Source organism: Ahaetulla prasina, chromosome 6 (genome assembly GCF_028640845.1).
Source record: "Ahaetulla prasina isolate Xishuangbanna chromosome 6, ASM2864084v1, whole genome shotgun sequence".
Classification (NCBI taxonomy): Eukaryota; Metazoa; Chordata; class Lepidosauria; order Squamata; family Colubridae; genus Ahaetulla; species Ahaetulla prasina.
In genome coordinates this window covers 17,646,970-17,663,899 of record NC_080544.1, presented here as the reverse complement: position 1 = coordinate 17,663,899, position 16,930 = coordinate 17,646,970, and positions in this window count along the sequence as shown.

Sequence of the window (16,930 nt, the reverse complement as noted above, 5' to 3'; positions counted from 1 at the left end):
GCCACCATGTTCCCAGTGTCTTTCACCCCACTTGGAACTGAACCCAGAAGGATATTTCTACCAACATAATTATTAATTAACCTTCTTAAGTTAGAAGAGAACTTATTCAGCAAGGTGAGATTAACCAAGGAAATTTCTCAGGAGTCAACACTGATTCAAAGGCATGCCCACCCACAGTGTGCCTTGCAATCCCTGTGTATTCTGCAAATCTCCTTCAAGGGTAGTAAAGACGGCATGCTGAAGAGAGGAAGGAAGTTTGGCAAACCTCAGCTGATTTCCTTCACCTGAGCAGGTGTGTTCTTCACCAGCTGTAATCCACAATGTGGAATAGTCAACTCTTTCTGCACAGGACCAACCAGTCAATTTTCCTAGCAGCAGTTTAGCTTTGATCCTCCTTTGCCTTCGTTAGCATGGTTCCTTTTCATGAGTTAATTTATTCTGATAAGGTAACTTTTATTATCTAGTTCATTTCCATTAACCTGGATTTCTGAGAATGTTGATCACCAGCTATTATTTTATCAACATTACCCGCCCACCCGCCCTGGATGTCTCTGCACAAACCCCTACTGGCTTCTAGTTGTAATTTTATTTGTTTCTACATGATTGCAAATCTGGTTTTTTAATTATGTTTTCCAGTATCTTCCCAGGTATTGATGTTAGGCTGAATGATTTGTAGTTTTCTGGGTCTGGTTCCCCCTCCCCTTATTTTTTTTTTGAAGATGAGAACCATGTTAGCCCTTTTCCAATCCTCAGGTAGTTCCTCTGTGCTCCAGGAGTTTTGAAAGATAGCATATAATTGTTCTGAAATAACATCTGCCAGCTCCTTCAAAACTCTTGGGATGTAATCTGGCAGGTCCCTGTGATGTAGGACAGGATCAGATAGGTGTTCTCTTAACATTTTCTTGCTTATTTTAATTTTCATTTCTACTCTCTCTTTTACAGTTATGTTTTGGTGGTTGAGCCATAGTTTCTTTTTGTGTGAAGACTGATGCAAAGAATGAATTAAGCAACTCTGCTTTCTCGGGTATAGGTATCATATATCATATTATCATATTTATCATATTTATATACCGCCCTATCTCCCTAAGGACTCAGGGCGGTTTACAGGCAGTTAAAACACATATAAATACAGATTAAAACGACAATTAAAAAACTTATTCTAAAGCCCAAATCATTAAAACAGTATAAATAATAAAAAAACCCTTATGTAGGTATGTAGGTCTTGGCGTATTTGGGTCTTTTCCTGTGTAAGGTTGAGTATCTTGGTGACGTTTCGATGAGGTAGATGGATTGGTAGGTGGAGTGCAAATACCCACTCCACCTACCAATCAAGATGCAACCACACAGCCAACCAACCAACCACAGCCAACCAACCCGCTTACAGCAACAAAGCCAACACTCCTCACCCCCCCCCCACCAGTATTTATAGAGAGACGACAGCTCCGACCACGCTTTGCTCACACAAGCATGAAGCCGCAAGCACCAGCCTGAAGATGATGAGTGAGACCTTGTCGAAACATCGCCAGGATACTCTCAACCTTACACAGGAAAAGACCCAAATACGCCTGACCTATATATATATATATAGTATATAAATTTTATATTTTTGAGTATAAATATAAATATATATTTATATACTTTATTTCTTTGTCAGTAAATTTATATTTACTGACAAAGAAATAAAGAGAGACTAGTACAGATCTATTTCAAGCTATTTAGCTCTCATCAGCTAGCCATACCCTTACTGGGATTCAAACCTGGGCTTGCTTGCATATTAGGCAAATGTATTAACCTCTAAGGCAGGGATCTCCAACCTTGGCAGCTTTAAGACTTGTGGACTTCAACTCTCAGAATTCCTCAGCCAGCTTTGCTGGCTGAGGAACTCTGGGAGTTGAAGTCCACAAGTCCTAAAGTTGCCAAGGTTGGAGACCCCTGCTCTAAGGCACAGGTTCTCCTCCTTGCTTCGTCAGCTGTACTAGGGGAAAGATTAAGTGGGGTTTTTTTTTCTATTACACAACGAACTATTTTGTGTTAAATTTATATTTACTAACAAAGAAATAGGAGTACAAAAAATATGACTGATTGTGAGGGCTCCTGCAATGCTGATGTTAAAATGGGATGCAAATTACATGGGTACATCCATCTTTTATTGGCAGCAATATCCATTAATCTCTCTTCCCTTTCTGTCTGCTAATTCTTTTATCACAAACCGCTTCCTTAATCCTGTTACGTTTAAAAGCAGGTTTTTAATAGCTGCCCATTCCAGCAACTTAATTTATTATCTACATAACCTTATATGTCTCCGTATACTCAGTTTCTTAAATTTGGTTTATACGTAACACACCATGAAGATAGGTCTAACTGCTTCACTATAATATTGTCAGCAATTATGGCCCATGAAGGTGGGGAAATTAGTGTTCCTTAGATGCCTTTCTATATTTTTATGCATAAAGCATGTTTCTATTAAGAGTGTTTCTTCATAGATATGCTGCTCAGGATAATCTGTAATATGGCTTGGTTTTTTTAAGGAGACCAAAGCACAGATCCCTAAAAAGGATCTTAATTTGCCCATTTTTGACAGGGTTTTTCAAACCTGCAATCGTAAAATGTGTGGACTTCCAGAATTGCCCATACAGCATTCTGGAAGTTGAAGCCTACACAGTTGGAAGGGACTTTGTAGGTCATCTAGTCCAACACCCCACCTGTTGTGTCCACCGCAGCCTGCAGAGCTGGCAACGGAGTCGGACAGCGATGAGGCTGAGGAAGAACATGGGCCAGTCCTGGAGGCTGGGGAAGGGCTCTGCATCGGAGGCAGATGCAGAGCCAGATGAGGGCTCTGCGTTGGAGGCAGAGGTGGGGCCAGGGGCATCGGGGAGTGATGTGCGGACTCCGGAGCCTCCAGAGGCTAACAGTAGAGAGGCAGAGGAACAGGAGGAGCCTGTTCCTAATGCACACATGAGAACGGCTGCCAGAAGACAAGAGCAGCTAAAGCAAAGAGGACGACACGGGAGTAGGGCCAAGAGATGATTGGCCCCTCCCACAAGGCTTAAAAGACCAGCAATGGTGTTGGGCTCTTTGCCGGAAAACAACATTGATAGCCTTGTCTTGCTGCATTTATTTCTTGACGGCATCTTCTGCTTTTGAACTTTTGCCAAGAAAAGCCTTTGGCAGTTTGCCTAATTAGACCAAGGTTGATGATAAGTCTCCAGGAGAGCTTTTTATCAGGTTTGCCTGATCTGCCAGTTGCGTCCCTTCCTGGACCGGGATGCCCTATGCACGGTCACTCATGCTCTCGTTACCTCTCGCTTGGACTACTGCAATGCTCTCTACATGGGGCTCCCCTTGAAGAGCACTCGGAGACTCCAGCTAGTCCAGAACGCGGCTGCGCGGGTTATTGAGGGAGTGGTGCGGAGCTCCCACGTAACACCTATCCTGCGCAGACCGCACTGGCTACCTGTTGTTTTCCGGGTGCGCTTCAAGGTATTGGTTACCACCTTTAAAGCGCTCCATGGCTTAGGACCGGGATACCTACGGGACCGTCTACTGCCGTCTTCTATCTCCCAGCGACCGGTGTGTTCCCACAGAGAGGGACTCCTTAGGGTGCCATCAGCCAAACAATGTCGACTGGCGGCCCCCAGGGGGAGGGCCTTCTCTGTGGGGGCTCCTACCCTGTGGAACGAGCTTCCCCTTGGGCTTCGACAATTACCTGACCTTAGGACCTTTCGCCGCGAACTTAAAACCTATTTATTTCATATGGCTGGACTGGCTTGATATTTAAAATTTTAATTTCATTTAAGGGGTTTTTAAATTTCTGTAATTTTATAGGGTGTAATTTTTATCTTAAATTTTCTGGCTAATTGAATAAGTTTTTTAAGGGTTGTTTTTTAATATTGTGTGTGCTTTTGTCTGTATTTCATTTGCCTGTTCACCGCCCTGAGTCCTTCGGGAGAAGGGCGGTATACAAATTAAAATATTATTATTATTATTATTATTATTATTATTATTATTATTATTATTATTATTATTATTATTATTATTATTATTATTATTATTATTATTATTATGAATTGTGTTATGAAGAATTTGTTTTGATTTAGTTTGGACAATCCTGAGAATGAGTTAATTCTCAGCTGTTCTAATAAAGTCTTTTTGTTTTTGAACTGAGCGGATCTACTACTACCTACTTGGGCTTGGGTCACAACACCGCCCAAGCAGGAGACCACAAGTTGGGACTACATCTACATCCATTTTTTTCCAATCCTCTGGTAGCTCGCCAGTGCTCCAGGATCTTCTGCCAGCTCCTTCAGAACTCTAGGATGTAATCCATTTGGTCCTGATGATTTGAACTCATCTAGACTGGATAGGTGTTGTCTTATTTTCTTGTCTGTCTTGACTTGCATTCCTATCTCTCTTTTACAGTACTTGCTGCTGTTGATAGGTTGGACTTTTTTTTTCCCTTTTGTGTAAAGACGGATGCAAAGAATGAATTTAGCACATCTGCTTTCTCCCTACTGCCTCTCACATGCTTGCCAGCTTGCCAGCTTGTACCATTAGTGAACCAATAGTTTCCTGATTTCATCTTTGCATATTCAATGTATATACTGGTGCTCTGCCTTAATTATGTACTCCTCTTTCCATTTTTTTGTCCTTTTTGTCTTTCAGTTGATCAGAGAGTTCTTTATGCAACCATGCTGGTTTCTTCTCAGACCTCTTGTTTTACTTTTTCAGTGACTTAATTATTTTAGTAAGCTCCTCCGTCACATCTTTGTTTAATTGGATTCTCTTTATCTAGTTTTAGGACTTGTTTGGAAAACAGATCACATTTTAGGTCTAGAAATATTTAGAAATATTTGAAAATCCAAAAAGGTTCATCAACATATGTGCATAAGAGCACAAACGTGCCTACCGTTCCTGTCCTATTGTTTCCTTTCGTTATATCCAATTAATATAGAATAGAATAGAATAGAATAGAATAGAATAGAATAGAATAGAATAGAATAGAATTTTTATTGGCCAAGTGTGATTGGACACACAAGGAATTTGTCTTGGTGCATATGCTCTCAGTGTACATAAAAGAAAAGATATGTTCATCAAGGTACAACATTTACAACACAATTGATGGTCAATATATCAATATAAATCATAAGGATTGCCAGCAACAAAGTTACAGTCATACAGTCATAAGTGGAAAGAGATTGGTGATGGGAACTATGAGAAGATTAATAGTAGTGCAGATTTAGTAAATAGTTTGACAGTGTTGAGGGAATTATTTGTTTAGCAGAGTGATGGCCTTTGGGGAAAAACTGTGTCTAGTTGTTCTGTTGTGCAGTGCTCTATAGCGTCGTTTTGAGGGTAGGAGTTGAAACAGTTTAATATAGTCAATACATACTCATACTCATATATGCTTATATACTGTACTATTATTTCATGCTTATGCTTATTTATACTGTGTGACAAAATAAATAAATAAATAAACTTTTAAGCACTCCTGTATATAGCCAATACAATCAGACTTCTAATAATCATTACTTCAAAACCATTTGGCAGCAGAGCTTTGTTGCCTGAGATAAATGTATTATGTGTGAGTGCATGGATTGAGCACGGCTACATGAAAGAGATATTAAGCACGAGAAAAACATTTCTATTTCTAAACCAGGGAGATGGGAGGATAACGCACAATGCTAGAGCCATTTTTCTGTATTAAATGCAAATTGTGCTAGCAATGCTTTGATGGCTTAACCGGTTGTGTATTACTGTTCAGTTCAATTATTTGTTTCATACATCTTCATTGTACAATCTATTTCACAATAAGATCTTGGTTTCACTGAAACGGGAATGGATAATTAATGGTCTGTCTCTAGTTCTGAGGAAGTCAATTCCACACTAAAAGGATTCAATTCTTTTTACTCAGCCTTATAAAAGGATTTGTTGTCACCTCAGAGCAAAATAATGCCTGGATATTTAGGTCAAAAGTGTGGGGGGGAGGGAATACTTTTCACTTCTCTGAAAAGTCTAAATGAAGATAATGGTACAATTGGAAGAGACTACTGTTAATTGGACATTTGCAGGTACGTGAAAAGTTAATGGGATGAAAATAGGTAAAGGTAAAGATTCCCCTCGCACATATGTGCTAGTTGTTCCTGTTTCTAGGGGGCGGTGCTCATCTCCGTTTCAAAGCCGAAGAGCCAGCGCTATCCGAAGACATCTCCATGGTCATGTGGCTGGCATGACTAAATGCCAAAGGTGCACGGAACGCTGTTACCTTCTCACCAAAGTGGTCCCTATTTTTCTACTTGCATTTTTTATGTGCTTTCAGACTGGTTGGCAGAAGCTGGGACAAATAACGGGAGCTCACTCCGTTACGTAGCACTAGGGATTCAAACCATTAAACTGCCAAACTTTTGATCGACAAGCTCAGGATCTTAGCCACTGAGCAACCGCGTCCCCTTGGGATGAAAATATCAGCCTGCAATTTTACTTGAAATCACTAATTTGGTGGCCATATAGTAGACCTCTCTTTCAAACTGTAGCAAAATCTATATGCAATTTTAAAAGACATAATTAGGCAGCCCCAAAGGTGCATTTTCAAGAGGCAACTGGACTTTCTGGTTTTTCTTTGAAGATGTTTCACTTCACATCAGGGGTGAAATGCTCCCGGTTGGGACCGGACCGGATGACATTAAAATTAGAGAAACGTTTTGCACTAATCCTTCCTAGTCTGAAATGGAATCGTTAAGTATAATTTATTGGAAGCCTAATGTATTGGTCATCAATTTTTGATTCTAGCCAACGCAGAAAAATCATGTTCGGCATCTGTAAGCCATTCCTTACAGGTGAAAATTAGAATCAAAACCTGTGAAAATATCAGGCTGAAATTATACTCATTACAATCTCAGTTTCCACCTTTATTTATCAGACTTACAGTGTTTCTAACCAGGACAATAACATCCCTAAACTAGAATCAAGATCACGTGACGTGTTAATACCACTCTATAATGCCTTGGTAAGGCCACACTTGGAATATTGCATTCAGTTTTGGTCGCCACGATATAAAAAAGATGCTGAGACTCTTGAAAGAGTGCAGAGAAGAGCAACAAAGATGATTAGGGGACTGGAGGCTAAAACATATGAAAAACAGTTGCAGGAACTGGATATGTCTAGTTTAATAAAAAGAAGGACTAGGGGAGACATGATAGCAGTGTTCCAATATCTCAGGGGTTGCCACAAAGAAGAGGGAGTCGGGCTGTTCTCCAAAGCACCTGAGGGTAGAACAAGAAGCAATTGGTGGAAACTAATCAAGGAAAGAAGCAGCTTAGAACTAAGAAGAAATTTCCTGACAGTTAGAACAATTAATAAGTGGAACAACTTGCCTGCAGAAGTTGTAAATGCCCCAACACTGGAAATTTTAAGAAGATGTTGAATAACCATCTGTCTGAGATGTGTAGGGTTTCCTAATTACTTCATTCCCAGGGTCGTTCAACTCAAAGTAAAACAAATGCATCCCAACACAAATTCCTCAGTTATCTAACAAACCTTAGTCCAATTTGGCAAACTGCCAAAGGCCTTTCCTGGCAAATGTCCAGAAGCCACAAAAACAAAGACATACATAAAGCAGAGGACACAGCTACAACGTTGTTTTCCAGCAAGCTGAAACACTGGTGCTGGTCTGTTTTAAGCCTTATGGGAGGGGCCAATCATCTCTTGTCCCTACTCCAGAGTTGTCCTCTCTGCTTGAGCTGCTCTTGCCTTTTGGCAGCTCTTCTCATGCGTGCATTAGGAAGAGGCTCCTCCTGTTCCTCTGCCTCACTGCTATCAGTCTCTGGAGGCTCTGGAGCCCACATCTCACTTCCCAATGGCCCTGGCCTCACCTCAGCCTCATTGTTGTTCAATTCCGTTGCCAGCTCCGTAGGCTGCTAGCGGACCACAACAATGCATGGCAGAGGCCTGAAGACCAGCTGGCCAGTGAGAGGAGTGCGCGCATGCGCAGAGAAGCTCAACTGGGCAACGACTTGCGTGCCATCAGAGAGGGCTCTGCGTGCCACCTCTGGCAACATGCCATGGATTCGCCATCACAGTTCTAGATGGCAAATTAACTTAGATGAATTGCAGTAGTTTCTCCTGACTACAAAAATTCATGCTAAACATAATCAATTCTGAAACAGGTTGTCTTTTCTGGCTGATGTGAGGTATGTTCATTCCAGATATTTATATCGCATTTGAATGCATGATTGAAGTCTTAAGAATGTCTGTATAAATATAAGAAAAGCACTTTACTTTAGAACAAGAATGTCTTACCCGCAGCTTAGAAAGAACAGTAATTAAAGGAAAGGGCAAAAAAGTTAATATTCTTTTTTCTTATTCAAGATATATTGCAAGAATAATTAAAATGCTGAGGAGTCCTCGATGGAAAATGAAGCCAAAGTATAAAATGTATTGTCTATATTATTAAGTGTAGACAGTCCTTTATTATCACCTTTTTTTTTTTTTTTGCTTAATTGAAATGTGGCTTTTTTATTATAAAAAATTTCCAGCTTTCACATCTTTGAAAATATATACTGTTATTACTTCTTTAGAAGTAGAGATTAGTGGGAGGGAAACTTTTCTTCTAACCAACTTTCTATTCCTTCTAATTGCACCAGTTGCCATGTATATATGATGTGTATATACATACAAGTCAACACACATACACGCACAGACCTATTTCTTCAATAAACTCGTGCAACTTTTTATTTTTAGCACCAGCGTTTCCGTGCATCTGTCTGACTGTAGCAGTGGGCAATCATAAAAATCCACGAGTTGTCCCTTGAAACAAAGTTCTATTTTTGTCTGTCAAAATTTCACTGAATAAACCACATGGTTTCAGTATTTCAGCTCAGTCTCTTTCGTAAATGTGAAGCACGAAGGATGGAAATGCTTCCGAGGCGATGGATCAGGGCTAAAACTCTGAGCTTGTCGATCAAAAGGTCGGCAGTTCAGAGGTTCGAATCCCGAGTGCCGCGTAATGGGGTGAGCTCCCATTACTTGTCGCAGATTCTGCCAACCTAGCAGTTTGAAAGCATGTAAAAAATGCAAGTAGGAAAATAGGGACCACTTTGGTGGGAAGGTAACAGCGTTCCATGCACCTTTGACATTTAGTCATGCCGGCCACATGACCATGGAGGTATCTTCGGACAGCACTGGCTCTTCAGTATTGAAACGGAGATGAGCACCACCCCTAGTCAGGAATGACTAGCACGCATGTGCGAGGGGAACCTTCACCTTTACCTTCCTTCTTCATTCTTCCACATCAGGAATGAGAATGTTCTATCCTTTTCCACCTCCGTCCGAATGATGGCTTAATTAGCCAGCACTATCAGCTCTGGCGGCAAAAGAGCCAGCATCTGCCAAGAGCCCTCGTTATTTTCCGCGACACTGGTGAGTCACAAACTTCAGCTCTAGTCAATCAGTGGATTTGCCTGTTACAAAGAGACACACCAGCTCTCGCTGCCTTTTATATCCTGTGGGGTGTGGCTCCATGACTCAGCACTACCTAGGCCTCATTATCTCTTCCACCTGGCCTGCTTCTGGCTCCTGGAGCTGAGCCAGGGAAGCCGGTGCTCCCAAGGTAAGTCCTGACGGCCCTTCCCCCTCACTGTCCAAATCACTTTCTGGCAGCAGGCCTGGCTCCAAGTCACTTCCGGGCATGGGGCCAGGTTCGGGGGCTGGAGTCACAACAGAGAATCCTATATGGCCTTCCAGATGTTAGGTTCGAATCCCAACATCACTTATGGTCATCGTCTAGATTTATCACATCTTTTTAGAAGGCTCCTTACATGGTGTGTGTTGGAACCATTGTTTTGGGTCCATTATATTGTGTATAAGTGAAAGGAGAACTGCATGCCCTATTCTGCTGCTAGCAATTCTCTAAGCTAATGTTGGCGAACCTTTTCGACACCGAGTGCGAAAATGGGAGCACGCACACACAGGAGCACCAAAAACCAGAAGAGCAGTTCCCTGGCACACTTGCACACACCGGGAAGTTGAGCTTCCGATTTCCAGCGTGTGCATGCATGGTCACCTGGTCTTCCGGTTTCTAGCACGCATGTGCATGCGAAGCGCGCCGGAAACCAGAAGCTCAGCTTCCTGGCACGGGCATGCGCGGCAGGGAGCTGCTCTTCCAGTTTCTGGCACTCCGCACACATGAAGACCAGCTGGCAGGCACGCATATGCACGCTGGAACCTTGAAGAGCAACAGCTGGCATGCTTGGAGAGATGGCTCTGCATGCCACTTCCGGCACACGTGCCATAGGTTGGCCATCACAGCTCTAAGCAGTTACTGCAATTTTTACTTTGCAACGAGAAAAGAATAAATCACCAAGTCAGCAATGAAAAAACGTCTCTATGATTTGCCAGCTCAGCCTTGCTCTTCGTAAAATCTATTACGGAAAGGTATATATATATAAAAACCCCAGAACTAAAAGAAAAAGCATGTTTCATTTATAGCATTTTTCACTTTGCGTCATCCTCAATACTAGCAGCTGAATTAAGATTGCTTTCTCATACTTCACGAGGGACCTTGAGCTGTCAAATTTAAGCAAGTCTTAAAATTCTTTTTGCAAAATTAGAGTTACTTAAAGGCTATCATCTGGTGACAAATGCTGGTGGAATAGAAATATACCTTAAAAGCCAAATGTCCTCCCCATTTATTAATGCTCATCTTTTCTTACAATTCAAAAGCACATCACTGGCCCATGCTTAATGCTTTCCATTATTAGACCAAAACAACACCTCCTCCTGTTTTTCTTGAACCCATCATCTGACAAAAAAAAAATCAAATGAATGGCCAATGCCTATTTGAAATAACCTTTCTTAGCTTCACAGACAATAGATAAATGGCATTGACCACAAACACTTAAAAGAAATTGGAAAGCTTCACGAACATATGATATTTACTTCCATGATGGAAAATTTTAAATTTAAAAAAAGGGAATTAAAATCTCAAAATGTAAGGGAAACTACCTCAGCCTGTTACAGCCTTATTATATCAGGCAAATAAATATGTAAACTTTGCTTAGGTAAGGTAAAGGTAAAAGTAAAGGTTCCCCTTGCACGTATGTGCTAGTCGTTCCCGACTCTAGGGGGCGGTGCTCATCTCCGTTTCAAAGCTGAAGAGACAGCGCTGTCCCAAGATGTCTCCATGGTCATATGGCCAGCATGACTCAACGCCAAAGGCGCATGGAACGCTGTTACCTTCCCACCAGAGGTGGTGCCTATTTTTCTACTTGCATTTTTTACGTGCTTTCGAATTGCTAGGTTGGCAGAAGCTGGGACAAGGAATGGGAGCTCACCCCATTACGTGGCACTAGGTATTCGAACCACTGAACTGCCAACCTTTCAATCGACAAGCTCAGCTTCTTACCCACTAAACCACTACGTCCCTTTTGCTTAGGAGTTTATTGAAAATTAGACCTTGTTTTATCTCTGTCCAAAGTGATAAGTGATGGAACACAGAACTAGGTAAATGTTAAAGTTGACATTTGGGATCCCTTAAAACCTGGCCAAGAAGTCCAATATTTGAATTTTGAAATCTCAACTTGACATTAGAATGTGAAATTTTACCGCTTGGGGTATTCTAACCCTAAAGGCATTATTTTGTAGAATAACAATAAGAGTTGGGAAGAACCGTGGAGGTTTTCTAATCCAACGCCCTGCTCAAACAGGAGACCCCATAGCATTTCAGAAAAATGGCTGTCCAGTCTCTTTTTGAAAGCCTTCAATGATGGAGCACCCACAATTTCTGAAGCCAAGCTTTTCAGAAGTGGGCGTCACATAATGTAACAACCAGTGGTGAAATCCAATTTTTTTTACTACTGGTTCTGTGGGCATGGCTTGGCGGGCATGGCAGCTTGGTGGGCATGGCTTGGTGGGTGTGGCAGGGGAAGGATACTGCAAAACTGCCATTTCCACCCCTCTCCAGAGGAAGGACACTGCAAAATCCCCATTCCCCCCCCACTCCTGGGCGAAGGATATTGCAAAATCTCCATTCCCACCCCACCCTTGAGGCCAGCCAGAGATAGTATTTGCAGGTTCTCCAAACTACTCAAAATTTCCGCTACCAGTTCTCCGAACTGCTCAAAATTTCTGCCACCGGTTCTCCAGAACCTGTTGGATTTAACCTCTAGTAACAACCAGTTCACTCAGAACTGAAAATGTGAACGTGTACAGCTTCAAACACACGGTGATTATATAGGGCGGGATAGCGCCAGGGCAGGTGGGTGAGCCCAGCCACTGGTCAGAGTTACCGGTTCGCCCAAATTGGTCCAAATCGGCAGCAGCCCACCTCTGAAGCTATTCCATTGGCTGAGTGCTCTAACAGTTAGGCATTTTTTCTTTCTTCCAGACAGGCAGCAGTTTGACTTTTAAAAAAAGAAGAAAAAGCAAAACTAAAGAAACGGATGTCTTCTCTTTCCTGCTATAGACAGAATTAGAGATAAGTAAGAAAGGTTACCTAGCTATGAATCTTCCATCCTGGAAAGGTATGATATGCAGCAATTGAAGCTCAGTGGGAATGTTAAGGAACCATCATTCAGTGAAAGTTGAATGTACTGTAGTTGCAGGTTCATTATTAATGGGTATTCTGCCTCTGTTTTTCTGTTTTGCTCGTTTTTTTTTCATATGTCTCAGTCACAGCAACAAAATCACTCGATTTTCTTGTCACAATATTATTTATTTATAAATAAATTTATATAACTGGCCATTTCACTAGATGTGACTCTGGGCAGTGTACAGCCAATAGTTAAAGCAATGCCACAACTATTAAAACACTTTAAAAATGAATAAAAACTGTCATTTAAATGTATCAGAATTATATAGGTCTTAAATAATACTTGCATGATAGACAGATAGATAGATAGATAGATAGATAGATAGATAGATAGATAGATAGATAGATAGATAGATAGATAGATAGATAGATAGATAGATAGATCTTTGAAACAGAGATGAGCACCGCCCCTAGAGTCAGGAATGACTAACACATATGTGTGAGGGGAACCTTTATCTTTATCTTTATTCATCAGAAAAAAAAATATTTTCTGTTTATTGAAACACCCCCTCCAATAATGTTTAAAAAGAGATAGACATTACATTTTTTAATCCGTAACAAATTTGAAGATTCTTTAATTTATGTGATCTGCCCTTGTCCATCTACAGCAGGGATATCCAAGCTTGTCAACTAAGACTTGTGAACTTCAACTCCCAGAATTCCCCAGCCAGCCAGCCATGAAAAGTATGAGTATGAAAAGCTCCTCAGGGATCAGAGCCAGCCTTCTGATGATTATGATATGATGCTTTCCACTTCACATAAAGAGTTAGACTTTAAAAAAAAATGCTCCAGTAATTTCTGTTATTTGCTTCCATTGTTTTTATACAAGCAATAAGACCAGCAACTTAATTTGGGCTGAGAATAGGTAAAAGGCCTGTGTGAGACAGCCATGGATCGCCTTGCACTAGGTGCATTGTGGAAAAGATGGCCCATTTTAGAATAGAATAGAATAGAATAGAATAGAATAGAATAGAATAGAATAGAATAGAATAGAATAGAATAGAATAACAGAGTTGGAAGGGACCTCGGAGGTCTTCTAGTCCAACCCCTGCTTAGGCAGGAAACCCTACACCACTTCAGACAAATGGTTATCCAACATCTTCTTAAAAACATCCAGTGTTGGAGCAGCATTCACAACTTCTGGAGGCAAGTGGTTCCACTGATTAATTGTTCTGACTGTCAGGAAATTTCTCCTTAGTTCTAAGTTGCTTCTCTCCTTGGTTAGTTCCCACCCAGTGCTGCTCGTTCTACCCTCAGGTGCTTTGGAGAATAGCTTGACTCCCTGTTCTTTGTGGCGACCCATGAGATATTGGAACACAGCTATCATGTCTCCCCTAGTCCTTCTTTTTATTTTTATTTTTTATTTATTTATTTTTTAATTGTTTTATTACTTTTTTCCAACAAACAAAAAAAGAAAATACATTATTACACCCTTGTGCTATACATAAAAAAAGGAAGATTTGGGTCTTCGGATATATCCTCATGATTGCCAAAATCCACGTTCTCGAGGTACAGGTACCGAAGCGTCCAATGTTCCAAGCGCATAGTCCACAAATGGTTTCCAAGTCTTCCAGAAAATATCTTCTTTATACACACCACTTCTAATTTTAATATCACATGTCATTTTATCATTTAAAGCCAATTTCCACATTTCAGAATTCCACTCTTCTATTCTAAAAATCACATCTAGTTTCCAATATCTAGCTATTATAATTCTACCTATTATAATCATAATTCTAATCAATTCTTTTTCATATTTTGTTAATTCTATTTCCTTAATTACCAACAATAATATAGTTTCCACTCTCAATATTATTACTTTCCCCATCATTTCAAATATCATTTTCTCCAATTGTTGCCAAAACTTTTTAACCTTATCACATTTATACCACATATGTTCATAAGTCCCCAATTCCATCTCACATCTCCAACATTTTTTACTAATTTTTTTATCCATTTGTGACAATCTTACTGGAGTCAAATACCATTTCCAAACAACTTTATAATTATGCTCTTTAATCCTTATAGATAAAGTTCTCATAATTCTACTATTCCAATTCACATTCCAATCTGACTCTGGTATTTCAATATTAAGATCTTTTTCCCAATTTGTCCTCATCACTCTTTGTAATTTTTCATCAGAATTTATAATCTTATAAACCCTACTAACGAGTCCCTTTAGCCCAATTTCATCTTTCATAATCCGAGATACTAAATATTCAAATTCAGTTTCACATCTATTTATCGAATAATTTTCCCTTAATTTTTTTGTCCATTTTTCTATCTGTATTTTTTCAAACCAACTTAACCCTAATTTTTCAATAATTTCTTTATTCCTCCTTTCATTTTCCATAACTTTATATTCAAAGAAATCAGTTAATCGGGGAAAATTGCAAAGCTATTTAGAAAAATATGTGGTGTCCTTCTTTTTATTAAACTAGACATACCCAGTTCCTGCAACTGTTCTTTTGTTTTTGAACTTCGCTTTGCTCTGTAGTTCCACCTCCATGTCTACATATTGCTATTCCTTCCATGCATTTGGGTTAGCCATATTAAAAAAGTGTGTGTATGTGTGTGTGAGTAGTGAATTTCACTTATCTTCGCTACCAGTTCGGAACTGTGAGCGCTCGCGCATGGCACTTCTGCGCATGCGCAGAACCTTCTGCACATGTGCAGAGCGTCCGTGATGATGTCCAGGCAGGTGGGTGGAGCCTCCTCCTGCTGCTGCCGCTACTGGTTTGCCCAAAGCGGGGCAAACTGGTAGAAACCCATCGCTGATGTGTGTATGTGTGTATGTTGGGTGGAAGGGGAAGTACCCTAGAGAATAGGGAGGGTAGTTCTCTTTACAGCTATAATAAAATAATAGCTTGGAAAATAAGGATAAAGATGTTTTTCAGGAATACCAGTGGGTTAGCAACAGGTATTCCTGAGAATTACATAACACTTATTAAAAAAAGATTTTAAACATGACACTGGATATAACAAAAGGATATAATAGAAACTGTTATTTTAATGATACCTGAATTTTGACTACTTTGTTGGCCTTTTATCAGGTACCTGGAATCAAATCATTTCTTTCGCCCAAAAGTTTGTTTACTCTACTTCTTAACAAATGCCTATCTTCTTTGAAAAAAATATATTCTTATCGTGTTTCCCCGAAAATAAGACTCTGTCTTGTATTTTTTTGAACCCTGAAATAAGCGCTTGGCCTTATTTTTGGGGAGGTCTTATTATTTGGGGGTGCATGGAGCAAGATGGGGCTCCTATTGCCATCTTACCTGATTTCCAGCTCTGTCTCCCTAACCCTAACCAGAGGAAATGGCGGGGATCGGCTGTGCATGCGTTTAAATATTTGGGGGGGCTTATTTTTTGGGGGGGCTTATTTTCCCAGGGGGGCTTATTTTGGGAGGGGGGGCTTATTTTCGTGCATGTGCTCAAAAGCCTGATTGGGCTTATTATCAGGGGATGTCTTATTTTCGGAGAAACACTGTATTTAATTGGGTGTGATTTGAATATACAAAAGTGTGTAAAAAGCATCCAAAGTAAGTAAAAAGGGATTGTACTTTACAGATACTACATATATTAATTTACCTACTTCCAGGGTGTGGAAAACTCTACTAAGTAGAGATTCAGTCACACTGCCTCAGTCACCATATTAATTTCTTGACCATACACTGCAGAAATCCCTGCCTATTTACTAGGGTTTATTCTGCTAGTTTGAGGATTCTGAGCAGCTTGTTTCCCTCCAATAAGAAAGTTGAAAAGAAAGAAAAAACAAGCAGGGTAATAGAATATTGATAATTACATCTTAAATTACAAATGTTTTGGATTGGAGGATGCATGGCCATAAAATGAAGTTTTCTCCTCATCTCCTCGTCCACACAAGTTACAGCTCTCCTGTAGTTCTACAGGTTTTCAGTTAGCCTGATCTCTCTTGGATTTCAGCTCCTATTTGAATGGGCAGCAGTTGCAGAAGCTGTAAAATAATTCTTGCATTTTGTTAATTAATACACTTTTCATGCCTCAGCCCTTGGCTGACCTTCTAAGAGAAATTGGCCCAGGGTAATTTGCAAGAGGGTATAAATTTGAATAAAGCAGGTCATCTTTCCTTCGCATTCTTTCACATTTTCACCTCAGGAAAGGGGAAATTGTAGAACTTGGAAATAGGGTTAAAATTCTGCCTCTGCTTCTTCTTTAATTTGTTTCACCTCATAATGAGGTGTTCTAGAGAATTCAGCTACTTGTTAATGTAATGTACTATTCCATCTCTCTCTTTCTCTGTCTCTCTCCCCATCACTCAGTGTGCGTCCATAAGCACATGTGCATATTCTCTCTGTTTTGGCTCCT